Source organism: Papio anubis, chromosome 13 (assembly GCF_008728515.1).
Source record: "Papio anubis isolate 15944 chromosome 13, Panubis1.0, whole genome shotgun sequence".
Taxonomy (NCBI): domain Eukaryota; kingdom Metazoa; phylum Chordata; class Mammalia; order Primates; family Cercopithecidae; genus Papio; species Papio anubis.
In genome coordinates, this window is record NC_044988.1 from 17,893,653 (window position 1) to 17,915,132 (window position 21,480).

Here is a 21,480-nt window from a genome sequence, read left to right on the forward strand (position 1 = left end):
AGCCCCGCGGGAGCTGTGATTGCCATTTAGTCCCGAAACAGACCTCCCTCCCTCCACCCCCGGGGGCACTCGGAGAGAAAGCGCATCCCGACGCTCCATCAGGGGGTCGCAGGGCAGTAACCGTGGGGTCTCCAGGTGAGGCTGAAGATCCGGGAATCAGAGACGCTGGATCTCCAAAGAAACTTTGCCGATTGGGCCACGTGAACCCCGCAGACGGTCGGTACTGAACAGAGTAGGCCGACGGGGCACGGTTAGAAAACGCCCCTGCGCGGCCTGGGACGTTCCCTCCCCCAGATCAGTACCAAGACTGCGCCCCTTTTCCCGCTCTTGGGAGAAGCAAGTCAAGTTTATCCCCGTTAAAACGGAGCAGGATGCCACGCGGGCCCGAGAGATGGCGGAAAGGTGGGGGTGGCCCCAGGGGCAGATGCTGGGGGAGGAGAGAAAGGGGCAGCCATGGCTGAGGAGGGGCACCCCTACGGAGGGGCCTGGGAAATGGGGGCGGCCCCCGTCAGTGCACCCTTCCATCCTTAGTCCGTGTCCAGCTGGGGGCAGCGCCCCAGTTCAAGGGGAGGCCGCTGAGGCTCGCAGTCTTTCCTAGCGAGCCTAATCTTGGGGACAGGGAAAAAATTTGGAGAAAGTCAAGAAGAGTATTGGCTAATGTAACAGACTGCGTTTTAGACGTTTATTTCTAGGCGTGCTTGCCTACTATAACTTGACCTGTTGGATGAGATGATGCCGCCGGTTCGGCGTTAGTGGAAAACTATTCTTAATGATATCCCTTTCCTCAGTGGACGACTCAGTAACTTAATGTCCAACCGAGCACGTTCTGTGAACGTCCGTTCTGGCCACTGCAGTGAGCTGGTGCAAAGCAAGGCTATGGTGGTCTTCTCCTGCCTCTAATTTCATACTAAAAACCCGGAGCCAAAGTTCACAGAATGTTTCCATTCGGCAAATATTTTTCTTCTCCATCCCCAAAATAAGAGGACAGAGAACTCGTTTCGGCAGTTTTCTGAACCTCTGCTGTTCCATACCTAGCCACATGTGGCTGATGAGCACTTGAAATGTGTCCAATTCAAAATGAGATGTGCTATAAGTACATATATATGTGGGATTTTGAACAAATTAATGTGAAAAAACTGCAGCTCCATAATTTATAGCTATGTCAAAATTGTGATATTTTGAATCACTCAAAAATATTAGTAAAATTAATTTGTCTGTTTCTATTTATTTTATTGTATTGATGGGGGTTTTCCTGTGTTGCCTAGGCAGGCCTCAAACTCTGAAGCTCAAGCTATCCTCCTGCTTCAGCCTCCAGCCTCCAGTGTTGTGGGGACTACAGGCACACACTAACTTTTTTTTTTTTTTTTTTTTTTTTTGAGACAGAGTTTCGCTCTTGTTGCCCAGTGAAGTGCAATGGCGCGATCTCGGCTCACCGCAACCTCCGCCTCCCAGGTTAAAGCGATTCTCCTGCCACCACACCCAGCTAAGTTTTGTATTTTTAGTAGAGATGGGGTTTCTCCATGTTGGTCAGGCTGGTCTTGAACTCTCGACCTCAGGTGATCCGCCCGCCTCGGCCTCCCAAAGTGCTGGAATAACAGGCGTGAGCCACCGCGCCCAGTCTCTTTTTACTTTTTTAGCTTTGTTTCTAGAAAATTTTAAATTATGAGGCTCACATATTTCCATTAGACAGCACTGCTCTGAAACGTTTCCAAGAATCAAAAGTTAGAAGACTCGAGTGATACAATTTGTACACGAGGACAGCAAAGTTTCTAAGAACACCAGCAACAACCATGTTTTATTTTAAGGTTGGTTATTTGCTTGCTCCCAGTAGAGCTTTTCAATGGTTTGTGAAATCACCCACAGTGCCTCTGTAGGAACTTCCATATTCTCTATTTTAGCCAGAATGTTAGCAAGTTCCATGAGAACAGGGACCTGGCTGTGTTCACAGTTGCACTCCAAACACCCCAAATTATGTCTGCCATCACTGTCTGGTAGTTGGTGCTCAGTAAATATTTGTTGATGGCATTAATGAATGAACACCACATCACATCCTTATAGAAAGTTTCCACATCATTTGGGTCATATTTATTGAAATTCTGTGCAGCTTTCTCCCAGGACAGGAAACGAGAATTCTAAGAATAGAACCCGAAGAACTATTGAAAGGGTCAGTGGACAAAGAGGAAACTTTGCTCTGTTAGGAAATATCAAATAGCTTGTAGCAGGGATCTTTCGCCTAATCTCTCTCGACAGTTTGTGTCAACAGAAAAGTGGCTAGAGAAATCAAGATGTTTCTTTATTTTTTAAGTTCCATTTTAAAATATAGCCCTTGGATGTGTTTCATATTTTGGCCATGTGGCAGAGCTATATAACTTACCTCAATGTCTCAGAAAGATGCCAAATGAAGCAACTAGTGGCCCAGCCCTAGCCCTAACACAGACTATAAGTGGGGCTCGTGGTCACTTTTGTCTCCTTTCTTGGCCTGTGCTTCTCTCATTGCACTTCTCACTGTTAAGCTTAGCTGTGATGTTATCTGGTGGCTTGTCTTATCCCTACCACAGAATAGGGGGCAGGTGGGGGATTCCAGAGTTTTCATGTGGGAGGCACCTGGCAGCAACTTTCATGTTAAAAGCTAGGCCTGAAAGCTCTAATCTTGAAGTGACATATGCCAGGCATGCTTTTCACTTAGGTTAGATGTAAATCATTTATTTATTACTTCACCAAATATTTATTAAACCTACTATGTGCCAGAATATGGGGATTTAGCAATAAAAGTGGCTATTATTAATATATTGCTGCTTAGCTCCAAATTCACCCTCATTGCCTGCCTAGTGAAACAGAATCTGAGCCCTTTAAGTATTTTCCAGCTGTTACAAAAGCTAGGTCCATAGGAGGTCCTGGAGAGACATTGCAGGAGGAAAGGGTTTGCTTTCCTGGTTCCTGACTCTGGTGTACATACTGGGCAGGTTGCTACAGCACAGGTAGCAAGCAGCAGCACCCAGCAGCCAGCAGCTTCCTCAAGAAGCCCCTTAGGTGGCTTTGGAGGAAGTGCCTGTAATTAGACACCTCCCTCAACAGCTTTCCTTTGAACCCCAGAGAATGGATTTCCAACAAGTTCTGGAATGTGGATTTCTGGCAAGTTCCAGAAGGCAGAATTCTAGCAGGGGTCACCTGCTATTCAGAAAGCTACAACTGTGCCCTCTCCAACAAAGTCTGGATCTCAGCCAGCCCTAAGAGTGTGTCTGAGTCTTGGAGGGACTCTTTTTGAGGTGCTGCATCTCAGCCCTGGGGTTAGTAAGTCACTCTTCCTTATATCTCTATTTCTGTATTATTTAGAGTTCTCGTTACCTCTTACTAATCCCCCTTTGCTCCAGTTCCCTGTGGTAGGTAATCATTTTTCATATCAAACTTTCCTTGTTGAAATTACTGTTTTTCTCTCTTGATCAGACCCCAGTTGATACAATAAACAACATAAGCAAAGTGTCTTTCTTGCTGGTGCTTACATTCTGATGGGGGGAGATAGACAAACAGTTGCATAATATGAAGGAGTGACAGGAGTAGTAGAACTAGTTCAGATGGGAGTTCATAGAAGCCTTCCTGGAGGAGGTGACCTTTAAACAGAAGCCTGAATGCCTAGAAAGAGTCAGCCAAACCAAAAATCACTGAGAAGCAAATTTCAGGTGGATTCAAAAGCCTCGTTTGAGGAAGTGTTGGTGAATGTGAGCATTTTTTAAAGACTGGTACATGCTAGAGATGGAGTAATACAAGATTAGGTCATGGCTACATCACTGGATTCTGGTCACATTGAACTTCTTATGTCTGAGAAAAGCATTCATTTTCTACTCTGATTATAATAGCCATTGTGGAGGGAGAAAGGCTCGTAAGCAGGGAGTGACAAGATCATTACAAATATCAACTTGGTATAAGGTGCCCACATTTACACTTGACCTAAGATTAAGAAAGTACCCTTTGTCATATTCAAGAATAATCAATTGTTTTTAATTGGGGACAGCTGATAAAGAGTACAGGCGCACACACCCTGCCCTTCCCACACACACATCCTTTGGTACTGCCACTACCTCACCCCCACTAACGAGTAACGGGTCAATTTTAATTTGGATAGAGGATGCTTGTGCAAGTCTGAATGTCCGGCTCTGCGTTGAATATACAGCTAGAACAGCAATGATTATAGAGAATCAAGGACGTGCACTTTCATTTCTAGATCTGCAGTTGACTTGCTCAGAAACCATCCTCCCGTCTATGTTAGGATAGAGATAACTGGACAGAAAGCTCATTATTGAAAAAGGACATCAATGCTAAAGAGGGTGACAAATTTCTTAACTTGTCTGGTTAGGCAGAGCTTTGTTGCCAGCAGCCTCAATGTTTAGTGGTGAAGACTGCCAAGACATCTTTGTGTTGGGATGTCCCTTCTTAACTTGATGGATAAAAGGCATGTAGATACCCATTTGCCTTTTTGTGGGGAGGGAACTTGGCTTGGGAGTAGAGTAGACAAATTTGCATAGGTACTAAGGAGGCTTCTGGGACAAAATAACTTTCCTTATTGAAACACTACATTATTTGAACACTTTGAGCTCATCCCTAATTAAGTCTGCAGGCAAGAAGGAGCACTGAAGCTTTCTCTTCCCTCCCAGAGATTATGATGCAGACACAGTGGTGTATGGTGTATGTGGTAGGGGCTATCTAGAACTCACCTTAAAGTCAACAGGAGAACGGACCAGTGACCCAAATTCACTGGCTGCAATGCAGAGGCAGGAAGTATGGATCTTTCTCATTCTGAAGTAACTCTTTATTGAACATATGAATCTCCTTTTGGCTTAGACATCCTGGCATTAATGGGGTGCTTCGGGATAAAAGGCTGAGTGTGTGAGGAAGATAAGTCTGCATAGGACTTTTATAGTCACACCTGATGTCAACAATGGAGCTGAGGGAGACCCTAAACTTCTTGCTAGTCTGAACAATTGTCTTGAATAGTTAAAAAGAGCTATGAACTTATTTATACTGTATAACAGAGATCATATCTAAGAAACACACTAGTAAAAATGACTCCCTCACTTGAGGAAAGCTCAGATGATCTTTAAATTTCTAGAATCTAGAAGGGATCTTTAACAGCTGCTTCTGTTTCATTCCCCTGCCTTTAAGCAAACAAGATATCATTATCCCCACTTTAAAGATTAATCAGCTGAGTTTCAGAAAGAAGTTACTTACCCAAGGTTATATGGCTTGTAAGTACTGAAGCAGAGATCAGAACTCTTCTACCTCCTGATTTAATACCTTGCATGAACCTGAATTCCACAAGTGAGTATTCAATTAAAGTATGTAATTTGAGCACTATCCAACTCACCTGCCTGGTTTACTCCTTTTCAAGCAGATGTTTTATTGCAAAAATGGGGGCAGAGGGTGAATCAGGGAGATGACTCTGTTGCAGCTGCCACTGTGCAAAAGCTGAAACTGAGAATTACCGCAGCTTCAGGAAGCACGGCTCACTCCCTTCAGCCTCCGACCTCAGAGTGTCTGAAGGCTCAGTAAGGAAGTTCCAAAGAGATGTACAGTGCTGAAGCCCTAGTCCTTTTACTTTCAACTAACAGCAGGGTTCACACCTATGCAGCTGCTGTTGCCATGCCTTTCCACAGGCTCCCACTCTTGCTAACTATCGCAACAGCCTATGGGGCAGACATTACAGGAGAAAATCTGCACATTTCCTTTCTGAAATGAGTGGTGCAGGAATGGGGTAGATGTAGGAAAGTGTAACTAAACATCTTACTGCTTTGTACAAGAAAATAATTCATGAGAGTCTAGTATTATTTTTATTTATTTTTTGAGATGGGGGGTCTCACTCTATTTGCTCAGGCTGGAGTCCAGTGGCACGATCTTAGCTCACTGCAACCTCCACCTCCCCGGCTCAAGTGATTTTCCCATTTCAGCCTCCCAGATAGCTGGGACTACAGGCACAGGCCACCACACCTGGCTAATTTTTTGTAATTTTAGTAGAGATGAGATTTCACCATATTGCCCATGCTGGTCGCTAATTCCTGAGCTCAAGCCATCTAACCGCCTCGGCCTCCCAAAGCTCTGGGATTACAGATGTGAGCCACCACAGTTGGCTAGAAAGTCCAGTATTATTTTCATTAGAACTGGGGGTCAATTCACGGTCTGCCATGACCTGGCTAACTTTGGTTAACCCCTTTAACCTTTCTGGTCCCATCTGTGTTGTGTTTTATCCTTAAGGGAGGTAAGTATGATCTCTAAACCCCTTTCCCCTAAATGCAAACATTTGCTGCTCTAAAAAATGTTTTATTTTATCATCTCAGAGTTGGTCATATGGAATGGATTTTGAATTAGGATCATCTGCTAAGGTTGATTATATTTTCCTTATCCCTTTTTAATACTTCTGAAAAAATTAACTCCTTCAATGAAGATTATTTGGGGAAAGTGGCTGCAGGCACATTTTGTTGAAAATTGATTAGTTGTCTCATAAAATGATCTAAACTGTAAGGAACTATATTCTTAATGCTACTATGTGGGCTCCTACTGCTATAATTCAATTCAGGACTTGTCCTCAATATTATGTAGCCTGGAACAATTCTGGTAAATCACATGACTTCCTTTAATAGCAATCCTTATAAAATAGTGTGAGTGAGCTATCATTCACAGTGTAATATCTAGTCCAGTGCACTACTACTTTTCGAAAAGATAATGATATTCTGAGAAATTTTCATTCATGGGGACACGCTCTGCTTCTGCTCCTTGTTTTTATATAGAATGAAATTTGAATGTTTTTATTACAGGTTTTTATTAAATATGTCTGCAAGAGAGACCATTCGATACCTTATTTTTGTGTGAACCCTGAGTGTTTACATAGTGTTGTTACATATTATTACCTCTGGTACTATGTAAAGGTACCAGCAAAGAAGCAGGATGGGTGTTAAAATCCCCATTTTACAGACTAGGAAACTAGGTTCACAGAAACCAATGGCCTCTTGGGAATCAAACTTGACTTTTCAAATTTCACTTTGTTCTATTCTACTGGAGCTGCTTTTTTGTTGTTGTTTTTTTTTAAAGACAAAGTCTCCCTTTGTCACCCAGGCTGGCATGCAGTGGCGGGATCTCCGCTGCAACCTCTGCCTCCCAGGTTCAAGCAATTTTCGTGTCTCAGCCACCTGAGTAGCTGGGATTACAGGTGTGACCACCAGGCCTGGCTAACTTTTGTATCTTCAGTAGAGACGGGGTTTTGCCATGTTGACCAGGCTGGTCTAGAACTTCTGACCTCAAGTGACCCACCTGCCTCAGCCTCCCAAAGTGCTGTGGTTATAGGTGAGAGCCACGGCGCCCAGCCTAGAGCTGCCTTTTAATGCCTTACAATGATTATCATGCTTTGTGCTTTACAAAGTGCTTCCACATGCCTCTTCCTTGCTTCCAAAACCTTGTTGGATGGGGAGAGCTGGTGTTGTTGTGACCATCTTAAAAATGTGAAAACTGTAACTTGGAGAAAAGTGATCAACTGGCCTGGCTCACAGTTAGTGTATATGTATCAACTCTACAATCTAAGTGTGTACGTGATATGTGCCTTAGGAAAGTGCATGCCAATCACTGACCGATTTCTGCATGAGGTGAGAGTAGATGAGGGATGGAGAATTGCTAGACTGCACGGTGACTGCACACCAACTCTACAATCTGAGTGTATATGTATAGAAAGGTGTTATATATGTCAGGGACATATGTCAGGGAATTGGTGCCCTCATCTCCAGCCTCTGCTGGATGCCTTGTTTTTATAACTTTAGACAAGAATGACTGAAATTCTACTCAATCCCTGCACAATAGTTAGTTCAAATATCCTCCCAGCAGCTCCAGGGATTGCTGGGGGAGTATCTCTGTTTCTCTGTCATTTATTGTTTCTGATGAAAGCTTGATCTCCATTCTATGCCTCCTGCTCATCTGTCCTTTTCTCCACACCCAGGCTGCTACCTTGGGTGGGACATCCTATACTCTCCAGTTAGCCTTTGACTCCAGGCTATGTGTGGTCATGCCTTTACTGAAGCTCCTGGGGATGGAGGGAATTAATGAGTCAAGAGGGCACACACTGAAAGGACACCAAGCGTCCCCATTCCTTTGCTGGCACCGCCCTTTGAAATGCTCAGCAGAGGGCCACCTGGTCACCGCGGCAGTCTAGCAATTCTCCTTCCCTCATCTACTCTCACCTCATAGAAAAATCTATGATTAGCGTGATTGGCATACTTTTTCCCCAGTACAGCTGCTACTGTGCAGTGTTTTTATAGCTTAGGGTAGATTTCTGAATCTGACTAATTTTTGCAACATCTATGTGAAAGAGAGAAATGCAAAAATAACTCTCCATTCCCAATTTGTAATCCAGACTGAGGCACCTTTTATAATTTTTCCAGTGAGAAATTAAAGAGAAATGAAGGTTTTTAAAAGGAATTCATTCTGAAAATAACCTTATAATCTCCAGGAATGACTTTCATCAAGGACTTAAAAGCAATAAAAAACTATTTTTCCTTTATAAGGTTAAGAAATTTGGTACTTATGCTTTCTTGAAAGGAAATAGTTTATTTTTAAATCCTTAGAGGAACTTATATTCCTTGAAATTTTTAACATATAATTAATCATTCGGAAAATTATTTATTATGATTGCAATTTTCATATATAAATATATTTTCATAAGGTATTAAAAATGTGAAAGAATTGTCAGATATTTATTGCAAATTAAATTTGGAAACATTTTTATAACATTTACAGTGCTGGCCAGCAATCATTCTCTAACAACTTGCTCTGAAAACAGTAAACATGTGAATCATGTTGTAAAAATTAGTCACATTCAGACATCTCCTCTAACCTATAAAAACTATAAAAACGGCCAGGCCCTGTGCCTCATGCCTGTAATCCCAGCACTTTGGGAGGCCGAGGTGGGCAGATCATGAGGTCAGGAGATTGAGACCATCCTGGCTAACATGGTGAAACCCCGTCTCCACTAAAATTACAAAAAATTAGCCGGGCATGGTGGCGGGCGCCTGTAGTCCCATCTACTTGGGAGGCTGAGGCAGGAGAATGGCATGAACCCGAGAGAGGCAGAGCTTGCAGTGAGCCAAGACAGCGCCACTGCACTCCAGCCTGGGCGACTGAGCGAGACTACATCTCAAAAACAAAATAAAATAAAATACTATAACAACAACTGTACTGGGCAAAAGGTATTGTTAACTGTACATTTTCTATCAGTTCTAGAGCAGGATGTTTAAAATACCCTAACACAACCACATTTAACACTTAGCTTTTGAAAATTTGAGAGAATTTTAGATTTTTGATGAATGAGGAATGTTAGTCACATACATTTTTGAATTATTTATGCAATGCTTAGGAAAATGTATAATCAAAGTTGCATCAAAGTAAGTTTAATTAAATTTTTATTATCTGTAAAGCTACTGCATACACAACTAGAACTTTACTAATTATTAAAACCAAATATATACAAAGTCATAGCTTAGGGAGGAAGAATTGGCAAATAGAGTACTAACTAGTAATTCGACTCAATATTTAAATATATAAAGGGATGTATAATTTTGTTTTTGATATTATAAATATAAAGACTTAGAGTGCTGGAAAGGCTCTAATATGAATCTTGCCTCACTAAGCTCTCTTATATCCTGGAAAGGACTTATATTTATTCCATAGCTAGGTTCCGTAATCAACCCCATTGGTAGCTAACATTTATTGAGTGTGCCACACATCCCCACATAAATGATTGAATACAATCCCGTAATCTCCATCTCATCTTTTTAAAGGTGAATCCAGGAGCTTCAGGTTCCCTAACTTGTCTAAGTTCAGCCAACCAGCAAATTCAAATCCAGGACTTTTTTTTTCTTCTGGAAGGTTTTGTTTTGTTCGCTGTTTTCCAAGCTGCCTTCACATCAGAACTAAATGAGATATTTAGATACATAATTTTGACATGAAATGTGTTTTGCTTTCTTCATTTTGTTTTCAGGGAATGAGTTGTGGTTAATAATACATTTTATATATCTATGTTGCAAGATCTTTAGAAGAATTTTGATGTAAATTAGTAAATCAGCAAAATAGTTGCTAAATTTATATTTCTTCCATTGAACAAGGTTAAATTCTAATTCATTTAGAATTGTTTTCATGTTCTGATGAATAATCAAATGGCCCATTGTTTAAGACCACCTTTTTACTTTTAATTCTCAGCAGAGAAATAATCACTAAAATCAGTGTTTAAAATATAGAACTAGGAAACATACTTAAATAACTATCCAAAGCCTATAGTTACCATGATACCCTGGGAACTTAGAAATAGTTTAAGTTTCAGGCATGGTAACACGCAAAAAAAAATTCAATCATAAAGGAAGTTATCTTGACTAGCAGACATACACACACACACACACATACACACACACACACACACACACAGACGGTCCTGTGTGTGTCAGCAATTGATTTCATAGATAATTTCCTATCCACTGATGACTGCCCCCAAATCTTTCTTTAATTGCAAGGGAAAACTGAGAGCACTTAATAATATAGCTTAATTAGCTGTGTTTCTTATATTTACACTAATAATACTCTGATATACTTGTTTTGATAAGGTTAGCAAACAAGCAAAGCTAGAACAAGGCACTGTATTGTTTGAGAAGATCTGTGATACATTTTAGCTTCACCGTTCCATAAAGATTGTTTTTTCTCAGTAGGACTCGCTTGAGATAGTAGTCCAATATAAAAAAGAATATAACATTCATAACTTTTTTTTGTTAACAAACTTAGATTTATGAGAGACAAACATCAGAGATATCAAAATTTCATGTCAGAGTTGAGAACAGAAATAAGCCGAATTCAACTGTTTTTTTCTGAAGCCCTGCTGAATACATTGTCTGGATTGTACCACAGAAGGCTGAAAGCAAAACACGGGTGGGTCTATCAAACAATCCCTGACTCTGTTTATAACAACTGAAGCTGTGCCTTTCATATCGGAGTCCCATCAGAAAGGGGAGGGGGAAGGAAGAGATAAGCTCATCAGTGAAATAGTATCCTTTAACAACAACCAGTCACTTCCTGCAATCAAAACCATGCTAGCATGTGGCTTGTTCAAATAAAAATTACTGGACTGGAGCCAAACAAGGAAAAAGTAATTGATAATGTGGTTTTTCAGAAACCATCCATCCATCAAATGTGTCAGTCCTTCATAATACTTTATTTCCCTTCTGAACAAAGATCTTTAAAATTCATTGTGTGCACTTAAAAACAAAGTGTCCTTGTGCTGGTTTATAAAGATTCTCTTTTAGTTTGGGTTTGTTTTGTTATTTGATTACATTCCCTCCCATCCTGCATTTTTTTTCTCCCAGATAGTTGCTGGAAATTTCTGCCATTCTTAAACAAAGCATCTTTGTGCTGTATCAGCTTGCATTTTCCTTGGATTGTGTTTGGATGATGCCTTTTCACTGACTTCAGCACTGGAGTATTGTAGCCATAGCCTTAGTAAGTAGACTGTAACAAACAGATTCACTAGCCCTTTTTGTGTGTTGCATCCTATTAATCGCTGGTGAGAAACACTTCTTGGAGTAAGGCACAGGACCTATTACAAATAGAAGAAAAAACGGATGAGGAAATACTGGATCATACTTGAAACTAGAGAAAGCCATTAATAGTCATCGTAAAAAGAAGTGTCCCCCTTCTAGTAATTCCTCCAATACGTATGACAATCTTATAACTAAAACTTTTTGTTATGGAATTCTAAAGATCAGTTTGCAAAACTGATAGTATGTTAGCTCACTAGCAGTTTCCAAAAGCAACATCTATGAAGTAAATTTCAGCAACATTCACTCGTTTCTCCTCCTTATGACTTCCATGTTAAAGCTGGTCTTACTAGAGATTTGATGCTACACACACAGACACACACACACACAGACACACACACACACACACACACATTTTGCCCAGATATGGGCAAGATCACACCTCAAAATGCATAAAGAGATAATAGCTTCCCAAAAAATGTATTTTAAGTTATAGTTCTATGATTAAAACACTGAAAATATGAAAAACAATGAAGCTTTGGTGAAGAAAAAATCCCATGTGATTCTGAAATTTCTTTCACTTCCTTCAGCTACCTATTTTATAAGTCAACACAATCATATTATGATTTCTTTTGAATACTTCTAGTACTATCAACTATTGACCTGACAGAGACTTTAGAATTGTATTTAGATTTCGTCCTCAGTGTCTTGGCACATGCTACCTAGGAACCAGGCCCTTGGGAGATAGTTTTTCCCTGGGCAGGCAGCTAAATACTGGCCAGAGAAGTCACTCCTGTTACCTCACCAGGCATCTCAGTAAAGTTTCTTTTTAAAGAATGCCAGGAAGAAAAAGTTTCAGTAATGGCACAAAATCTCTATATTACAAGTCCTGCTCCTGAAAATTCTCTTTTGGCCTGCCCCAAATTAATACTAAAAAAGTTACATTCATACCATGATAATAATAACAATTTTTATGTGGACCTTTTTTTGCCTATGAGATGTTACTACTAGAATACCAAAAAGAAACAAGTGTGTACTCTTCATCCAAAGATTGCAACACAAAGAAATACAAAGTATATAAGGCTTCAGGGTTATTTTTGGTGGGACAGATATTATTCATTTGGAAATAGCAGATATGTCAACTACTAAGTCAGCATTCCTGGTGAGTTCCTTGAAAACAAGACCTAATTTAGCTGTTTTTGTGTGAGAAATTACAATAAAGTCACTGATACAAATTCTATGTTCAAAGGTACCCACAAAAAAGAACTTGAAGAACAAATATAAATATTTTTATCCTTTATTTTCAGCTAGAATTTGCTGTGTGTCAAATTTGCGTATTGTTTCACCCTAGGTCTTGAGAGAAGATAAAAATGAAACAGAATAACTCTTTTGTAATATTTTAATGTGCTTTGACTTTTTGTTTTGTATTTTCTTAAACTGAACTTTTCCCTATTCTTCCAGAGACATCTAAAAAACATGCCTCAGAGAATTTTAGGATTGTTAAAGAAATGGTTCAACGGTGGCTCAAGCCTGTAATCCCAGCACTTTGGGAGGCCGAGACGGGCGGATCACGAGGTCAGGAGATCGAGACCATCCTGGCTAACACGGTGAAACCCCGTCTCTACTAAAAGACAGAAAGCTAGCAGGAGGCGGGTGGGCTGAGGCGCCTGTAGGTTCAGCTGGAGGCTAGAACAGGAATGGTGAACCGGGCTGCAGTGAGCTGAGATCAGCCCTGCACTCCAGCCTGGAAGCGGCAAGCAGAGACTCAGCCTCAAAAAAAAAAAAAACAAAACAAAAACAAAAACAAAAACAAAAAAAAAAAAGAAATGGTTCAAAATGGCTTTATTCCTGCAGTATTCAGGGAATTATGTACAAGTCAATGTAGTTTTAAGAAACCCAGGCGGCCAGTGGCAGTGGCTCAAGCCTGTAATCCCAGCACTGGGAGGCCGAAGGATGGTGAGGATCACGAGGTCAGGAGGTCCCGAGACCGTGCTGGCTAATACGGTGAAACCCGTCAAAATACAAAAATGCTTAGGCCCGAGTGGCATGTAGTCCCTTCGGGAGGCTGAGGCGGGAGAACCAGGCGGGAGCTGATGAGAGCTGAGATCCGGCCACTGTACTCAGCAAGGCGACAGAGAAAGCGAGACTCCGTCTCAAAAAAAAAAAAAAAAAAAGCCAGGCTTTGTCAAAACAGAAAGAACTTTCTAGAATAATCATATCATGACATCAAGAGTTAGGCATGAGTCCGGGAGTGGTGGCTTATGCCTGTGATCCCAGCACTTTGGGAGGCTGAGGCGGGTGGATCACCTTAGGTCAGAAGTTCGAGACCAGCCTGGCCAACATAGTGAAACCCCATCTCCTACTAAAAATACAAAAAATTAGCCAGGTGTGGGGGTGGGTGCCTGTGATCCCAGCTACTCTGGAGGCTGAGATAGAAGAATCACTTGAACCCAGGAGGCAGAGGTTACAGTGAGCCCAGGTCACACCATTGTACTACAGCCTAGGCAACAAAAGTGAAACTCCATCTCAAAAAAAAAAAAAAAAAAAAAAAATAGAGCCAGGCATGGGTGACTAGATAATGATTTCTTCCATGGAGAGGAAAAGCTAGGCAGTGAAACTTGCTACCCTGAGATAGCAGGAAGATATAATAACAGGAAGTGAAAAACCCCAGACTTATTCCTCTTGGTCTGAGGGTTGTGGGAGGAGAGGAAGGTTAGTAGTGGTTAGGCTACCATCTTTTCTCTTGGGGCCAATGTTCCTGGGGTAGAAATGTATATCAAACACATAATCATTTCACTGATTTAATAAATATCTTTTCATGCTTTTCCATATCTGTAATCAGGATGCATCAGGATGTGTCACAGCTTTCTGGACATTATTATTAGTTTATTATTATGTTATATTATTATTAGTAGGAGTAGTACATAGAACAATGGTACATCTTAACACCAATGGCATCTTAGAGTCAACAAAATGCGTTAGGTTGAGGAGAAAGGGGAAGAGAGTGGCATCTGTGCTCCTTTCCATCTAGGACTCTGTCCTCACAGACTGCTCTCAGCAACCAGGAAGGCCATATGAAAGTAAACCCACATGTCGCCCAAGGTGAGGTAGAAAGTGGACCTCCTGCACCATAATCTGCTTCTCCATAGCATGAATGAGCTCTAGAATATCCAAGGAGGATCTGGAAAGCTCAAGGAGAGTTGAGTAAGAACCTTCTAGGAGGAGGGCAGTCACCATGTTAGGGGCAGAAATTGAAGGACTGCCTTGCAGAGTGGCTGGGCCTGAATCTACTGGGAGTCCTGCACCAGCAAGGGCGAATATGGGACTAAGTCACCAGGGAGGTGACCAGATCTAGATCAAGCTAAAAAAGAAAACTGTCCATGACCTACAGTAGTCCCAGGCTCTAGGACCAGGTCCCAGCAGAACCTCCTGGAAGGAGAACCACCTTCTGTGGTCATTAGTTTCCCAGCTCAGGGGTCTTCTGCAGTAGACCTCACGAGAATCCAGGGTGGACTCTGCTGTTCTGAGGACCCTGTCTCCCCACTGCTATACAGAGTCACCCAAGCCCCACCTCTTCAAATGGACGCAGGGGCTGTCTTGAGGAAGAACAGGGAGCAAACTCACAAATCTGAAAGACTGTACATTTCTTTCAAGATAGGCTGAGTGTAGGTAGAAAAACTGCCAAAATTAATGAAGAAGATGAAATTTCCTGGGGTGTTAAAATAAATTTAGTTGTTTCTTTTTTTCTTGCTGCCCAGTTAGGTGTTTATCAACCAATAGAAAAATGAAAGGAACTGTAGTTTCTATCAATATCTGATTGGTAACATAAGTGAATGTGTAATGAAGACATTGCCCTCAAGTAATGAAGTAATGAAGACACTGCCCTCGAGAAGTTTAGAATCTAGAATGATAATATGAGAACATACATAAATATAAGTTACCTTTAACATAAATGTCTTTGAGAGATAGACCAACTATCTATGTCTATGAGAGATAGACTATGCATAAATTAGCAAATTGTGATTCTATGATCTGTATTTTAATAGTAATGGTGTTTAATTGGAACCAAAGGATACTGTCATTATGAGGATGATTACTTGTGTAGTAGGAGTGTGCTAGGTGAACAGAGTAGATGTCGCCAAGTGGATGGACCATTGTGTCATAATGACATAAAACACATTGGAACATCTCTCTTAATTCAAATGAATCCCCTCTTTATAAAGCTGGGCTTATTGACTAAAGACCATTATTATGTAAAGACTGAATGAGAGGAAGCCATAAAACATGCTCTTTCACCCCTTCTGTGTTTATAGCTACCCAGAAATGAACATCAATATTTAACTGTCTGGATAATTTTAGGCTTGTAAAAAACCAATTAGCTATGACTCGGTCCCAGTGTTTGGAGCCTCCGTGGAGCAGAGTATGGGAGTGTTTAGTTCTTGTGGTCAGAAGCAGAGAGCTTGGAGAAAGGTTAGAGTGGCAAGGGTCGTTGCTGGCTTAGTGGGGTCTCCTGGGATGTTATATCCTAAAGGGGCAGGCCGGGGCCAGGTTAGTACGCAGCAGCCCTTGTAAGGCAGTCAGAGAAGGATTCAGCAGGATTGTTGGCAGCACACAGAACCCTTGACTGCAAGAGCTGCATCACTGAAAATACATCACAGACTTGAGCGTTTCATTCTAGGCAGTTTAGGACTACCCCTGCCTTCAGGTAGAAACCTCCAGGCTTATAAAACCTTGGTCAGCTACAGTGATTCTGATTCCTCTGAATAAATAAGTCGTCCTCTCCAATCAGAGCTTACATGTCTTTGTATGAAAATAAGCCCCCATCCTCAGACTTCACAGGTCTTCTGGAGGGACATCTGTGTTTGGCCTGGGGGAGACAGAGTGGAGTGTGGGGGCCTGGACTTATGCTAATTAGGAAGTTCTCCTGTTTCCTTAGTGGTCCAGAGTCCCATGGTCTCTGTCTTAGTCTGTTTTGTGTTGCTATAAAGGAATACCCAAGACGGTTATCTATGAAGAAAAGGAGTCATGTCGTTCATGGTTTTGCTGGCTGAATAGTTCAAGGGCATGGCCCTGGCTTCTGACCAGGTCTTTCATGCTATGTCACAATGTGGCAGAGAAGGTCAAAGGGGAAGTAGACACATGGGAAGAGGGGGATACCTGAGGGGCATCCCGGTTTTACAACAATCCTCTCTCATGAGAACTAATCCAGTCTCCCAAGAGTGAGAACTCACGTGCTACAGCAAGAATAGCACCAAGCCTGTTATGACGGATCCACCCCAACCCATACACCTCTTAGCAAGTGCCACCTCCCAAAACCACTACTTTGGGGATCAAACTTAAACACGAGTTTTGGTGGAGACGAACCATATCCAAGTCATAGTGGTCTCTGATGCTCAGAGGGCCAGACTTATTGTCTAATTTTTATTAATTCTTTTTTCTCTCAGACATCATTAGTTGTCTACCCGATATCTATTTATCCATATCTTCCTTCCTTATGGAATCTCATATCTGTTTGTGGCAAGAGAGGAACCAGCCCCAGGCAAGATAAGTGATTTCCCAAACTTCACAGGAGCTGGAGGTCATCAAAGAGGAATAAGTGAAAGTTTTCTGGGTGATGGTTTCTGGGAGAGAGTTTACCTCTCTCATCAGAGGACAGACTCAGCTGGCCTGGCCTTACCTGCCTTAAACTCAGACACATTGTCTGGACCTGCACTGGGGTCCCCATGTGGCTAATTAGAGCACAGAGACCAGAGGCCAGTTAGAGTCCACACTTGCATGTATTCAGCAATTACTTATGGAGCACCCACTGCATTTCAGGCCCAGTGTACAAAATACAGACACAGAGTTCGTGTTATTACTCCTATCTGTGATTGCATTCCTGAAGGCTTCTGATTGTAACAGAAATCACTGCTGGTGTAAGCAATTGATACATTAAAATATAAATACAAGAAGGAGGGGGGGATTCACAGAAGATACTGGATATGAAGAGTTTCACTGTGAGACTGAAAAAATGTGATTTGAGAAACAGATGGAAGACAAGGAGGCCAGGCACCAGGGAGCACAGCATGCTCACTCCAGGAATGGTCAGGTTAGAATCAGAACATCGCCACCATTGCAACCTTCAAGCAAGGCTGTGACCACATGTGCTGCTGCTGCTGCTGCTGCTGACTTTTGCCCATATTCAAGAGCCAGTATCTTTGGAGACAGCATCAGATTCTGCTGAGCTTTCTCACATGTCTAGACACTAGCGATTTCAGAAAATGAATGGAAACTTTCCTTTTCAGAAAAGGAAAATGATGCCTCCACTGTTGCCCTATTTTTTTGTGGGTGGGGATGATGAGACCACCATTATGCCAAGGCCACAGTGTTGTGCCAAACAGTTGTAGACTCCAAAGGGATGTTACCAAGTTCAAGAAGTCAAAGAAGAGACCCAGAGCCAGAAAACAAGACATGGGGTCTTACTGGGGGGCTTACATGCATGGGAGAGAGTCTAGTGGTAATGGGCTGGACAGGAGAACCACAACCACTTGCAAAAGGCATGCAGTTTATACAGCATTTTCACTTAACATCCTCTCCTCTTCCAGCCTCCACTTGGCAACCTTTATTTAAACTGAAACAAAAGGCCTCAATCCCCTGTATGGCCTGCATTCTATAGGACAGGGCTCAGATATTCCTCACAGATAAAGAATGGATCTCTAGGTTGACTACTCCCAGATTCCTTAGCTTGGGACTCTGAACACACATTTCAGGTGCTTCTCCCATACAAGGTCCTTCTCAGGGGATGCTCAAGTCAAGTTACCACTGTCAGGTGCATCTACCATAGTCATACAGTTGAAGGCAACCCCAAAGGAGATTGGAGCAACCTCAAGGGACATTGGGAGATCATTCCTTAAAGAAAGAAGGATCAATGATAAGGAACCAAGTAATTTTTTAAAAAGTCCATGATGGCAAAAATTATTTACATAGAGTACTAGAGTTTTCAAGGTGGAAAGCAATAAAAATAACTTTTGTACAGTATTTTAGCATTTTCAAAGTGCATTTGGTCTTCACAGGACTGAGATGCAGGCAAAGCAAGTATTATATCTGAGCCTCAAAAACTCAGGATCATTTTTATAGGATATAAAGTGTTCAGTTATTGCCTGACTTTTTATTTAAGAGGAAAAAGATGTGTAACTTAAGTATGCAACGGTTTCAACTGGGGATGCCTTGTAACTTTTGGAGTACAAACAAAATCTGTGGACAACGTTTATTTATACAAAAAAGTGAACTAGTCTTCTGAGAAGTGAAGCTATTCTACTGAGAAGTTAAGGTGATTAGTTTTCATATTAGACTCTTCCCAAATTTTATCTCAAATGCTTATCAAATTACGAAATTCTTATTTTTAAAAGAAAAATCCATGTAACAGACGTGATCTTAAGCTTAATCGGTATAAAATAAGGGTGGCGAAACATGACATATATCTCATTACTCTCCTATCTCTTGACCTTGGCAGACATAACTAATTAATCATGGCATTCTTTCCCACAGAATCCAGACAGCCTCAGAATCCCTCTCAATACAGCACTGTATGCAGCCCCTACCAATCAGAGTTGGCAATTCCAGAGCAGTGTTTAATATAAAGTAGTAGTTGTTAGGGATTTGTTTTGTTTGTTGAGAATGTTGATGTTCTGGGTAGAGCACCCTTCTTCTGGAAACTGTCTTCTAAGCTTATGGCTCAAATCCTGGCAGATTTGACACTATTGGTTAAACTGTCATCTATGGTTTCTTGGAGTTCAAACCACATGTCCATCAAGGCTGAAGTTTTAGAGAATGTGGTAGAAAAATATCATGATAGTGAAACGTGGGGACTTCCTCTTAGGGCATTCAGTATGGTGCTGCAAGAGGAAGCCACACTTTGACCTTGCTGAATGCAGACTGGCAGGGGAGAGAAATAGCTTTGTTAAGCAAATCAATTTCTGTCCTTCAGGAGCAGTCTCATATTGCTGAATGTCTGGTATTCATATGCTGGCAAATTGTAAAGGTCCATTTCTCAGCTCAAGCTGAAGTGGAATACTGGGAAAATCTGGGCAAGTTAGGAAGTCTGATCTCCAAGCCCTCCCAAGCATTAACCTGGGGTTTAAAGAAAGGTTCACTTTGCCTTCCTTCTCTATCCATCCTCCCAATGACAAGACAGAGGCAGAGATCTGATTCTTTAAACTCCTAAGCAGATACAAGCTAGGAGGAAAAAGTGAGGATGATATTTAGTTCAAATATCAGGCCAGACCACATTCCTGGTGCTGGTGACTAGGTGGCTGTGATGTTGCAGAAGAAATCCCAAACCTGAATACCAGAGTCAATGATTGCTTAAGCCCCAAGGAAATCCTTAGACCTTTGGGATTTTCTGCACCAATTGTAGGTGAACTGGATGGATGAATTTTCCAAACTTTCCAAAGCCTCTTTCCCTTCCCTTGGGGTTGTTGCAGGAAAAAAAAAAAAAAAAAAAAAATTGAGGAGGAGAATCACCCAGCTGGCAGAACCTCAGCTTGGCCACTTGAAGAACTCAATATATTGCCAGGGCAACAATTCAACACATAGATGCCAGTGAGACCCACTAAAACTATCATTTATCTTATTATCCTTTTCCAGCAGGATAATTTTGGTGTTTTTTTCTGTGAAGCTGGAATAATCTTCCTACCAAGGCCATGCACACAGTGCCTTAGTGGTGACTCCCAAAGGAAATCAGAGCCCTTGGAGGCAAGGATCAATAGCATGGATCAATGCCAGGTAGCATTTGCCCCCTCATGTAGCTCTTGTTTTCCCCATGTCTAAGTGGGATGTTTTGATTGGTGTTATCCTAATTTTCTGCCATCATTAAATATTAGTGTCAGAATAGTTGCATTTGTACCTAATGGAATGGAAGAGACATAACCCCATGATACTGGACATTAAGCAATTGGCATTTAGGTGGGCTGCTTATATCTGTGGTTATATGTGGGATTATTGCATTTTGTAAACTGGTGGCTATATTGGTTATCTATTTCCACAAAAATTCTGCTAACATGCAGCCACAAAATTTAGTAGCCTAAAACAACAACCATTTATTTAGCTCATGAGTTTGTGGCTTGGTTGGGTAGTTCTTCTAGTCTTGGCTAGGCTTGGCTGATCTTGGCTTACTCATGCATCTGTGACTCAGCTGGTGGTTTGGCTGATGGTTGGCTGGTCTAGAATGGACTCACCTAAAAGTCTGGCTCTGCATAGAGGGTCTTCCCTTCATCAGATTATCCTGGGCCTGTTCTATTGTTGGTGGCAGGGCTTTAAAAGAGTAGAAGTACATAGGGCCCCTTGAAGTCTAGGCTCAGAACTAGCCCCCTTCCACTTCTGTCTCATTTTATTGGCCATAGCAAGTCACAAGGCCAGTGCAGATTCAAGGAAAGAGGGAAATAGACTCCACCTCTTAATGGAAGTTGCTGCAATCACCCACAGAGGCATGTGGGAAATTATTTAAATGTTAAGAAGAGAGTACTGAGAGAGCTAGGTGGCCATGAAATGGACAGTGGTGGAGATTTATCTCTAAGATCAGCCCAACACTCTTTTCCAAGCAGCACTCAGCTTGTCTACTCTAAGAAAGGCTTATTTTAACCACAAGACTTACTTGAATGGAAGCTGACAACTTCCCATAGACTCTGCTTCCTTGGCCATAGTGATTGCCAGAGATAGGCACTTGAATCAAAACTAGGTTAATCAGAGTACCCCATATGTTGCTTTAATGCTTGGTCTAGGAGTTGACAAGGCCTAATTCAAGCCATTCAAAATGCTTCTATAGGTGCGACAGGTGAGAATATATAAATCCGAGGACTGATATCAGCCACAGAAGCACAGGCAAAACAAGCCTGTGGCAATGAAATTGACATCCAAAGAGAAGCAGTCCCTGGACAGGAGGAGAATAGAACCT

General features: G+C 41.7%; 2 long non-coding RNA genes across 3 annotated transcripts in view; one reads left to right on the plus strand and one right to left on the minus strand.

The window, feature by feature from the left end:
- Window positions 1-1,574: 1,574 nt before the first annotated feature.
- On the plus strand, window positions 1,575-13,120 carry LOC103878440. Its single transcript, XR_002517659.2, has 4 exons — window positions 1,575-5,313; window positions 10,801-10,944; window positions 11,383-11,511; window positions 13,011-13,120. It is a non-coding gene; the product is annotated as an uncharacterized LOC103878440 (long non-coding RNA).
- LOC103878441 overlaps window positions 11,534-21,480 on the minus strand; it is a 71,302-nt gene continuing 61,355 nt past the window's right edge. For both annotated transcript variants that reach the window (XR_638630.3, XR_002517656.2), the window contains exon 6: window positions 11,534-11,608. This is a non-coding gene — a long non-coding RNA (uncharacterized LOC103878441). The remainder of the gene's footprint in view (window positions 11,609-21,480) is intronic.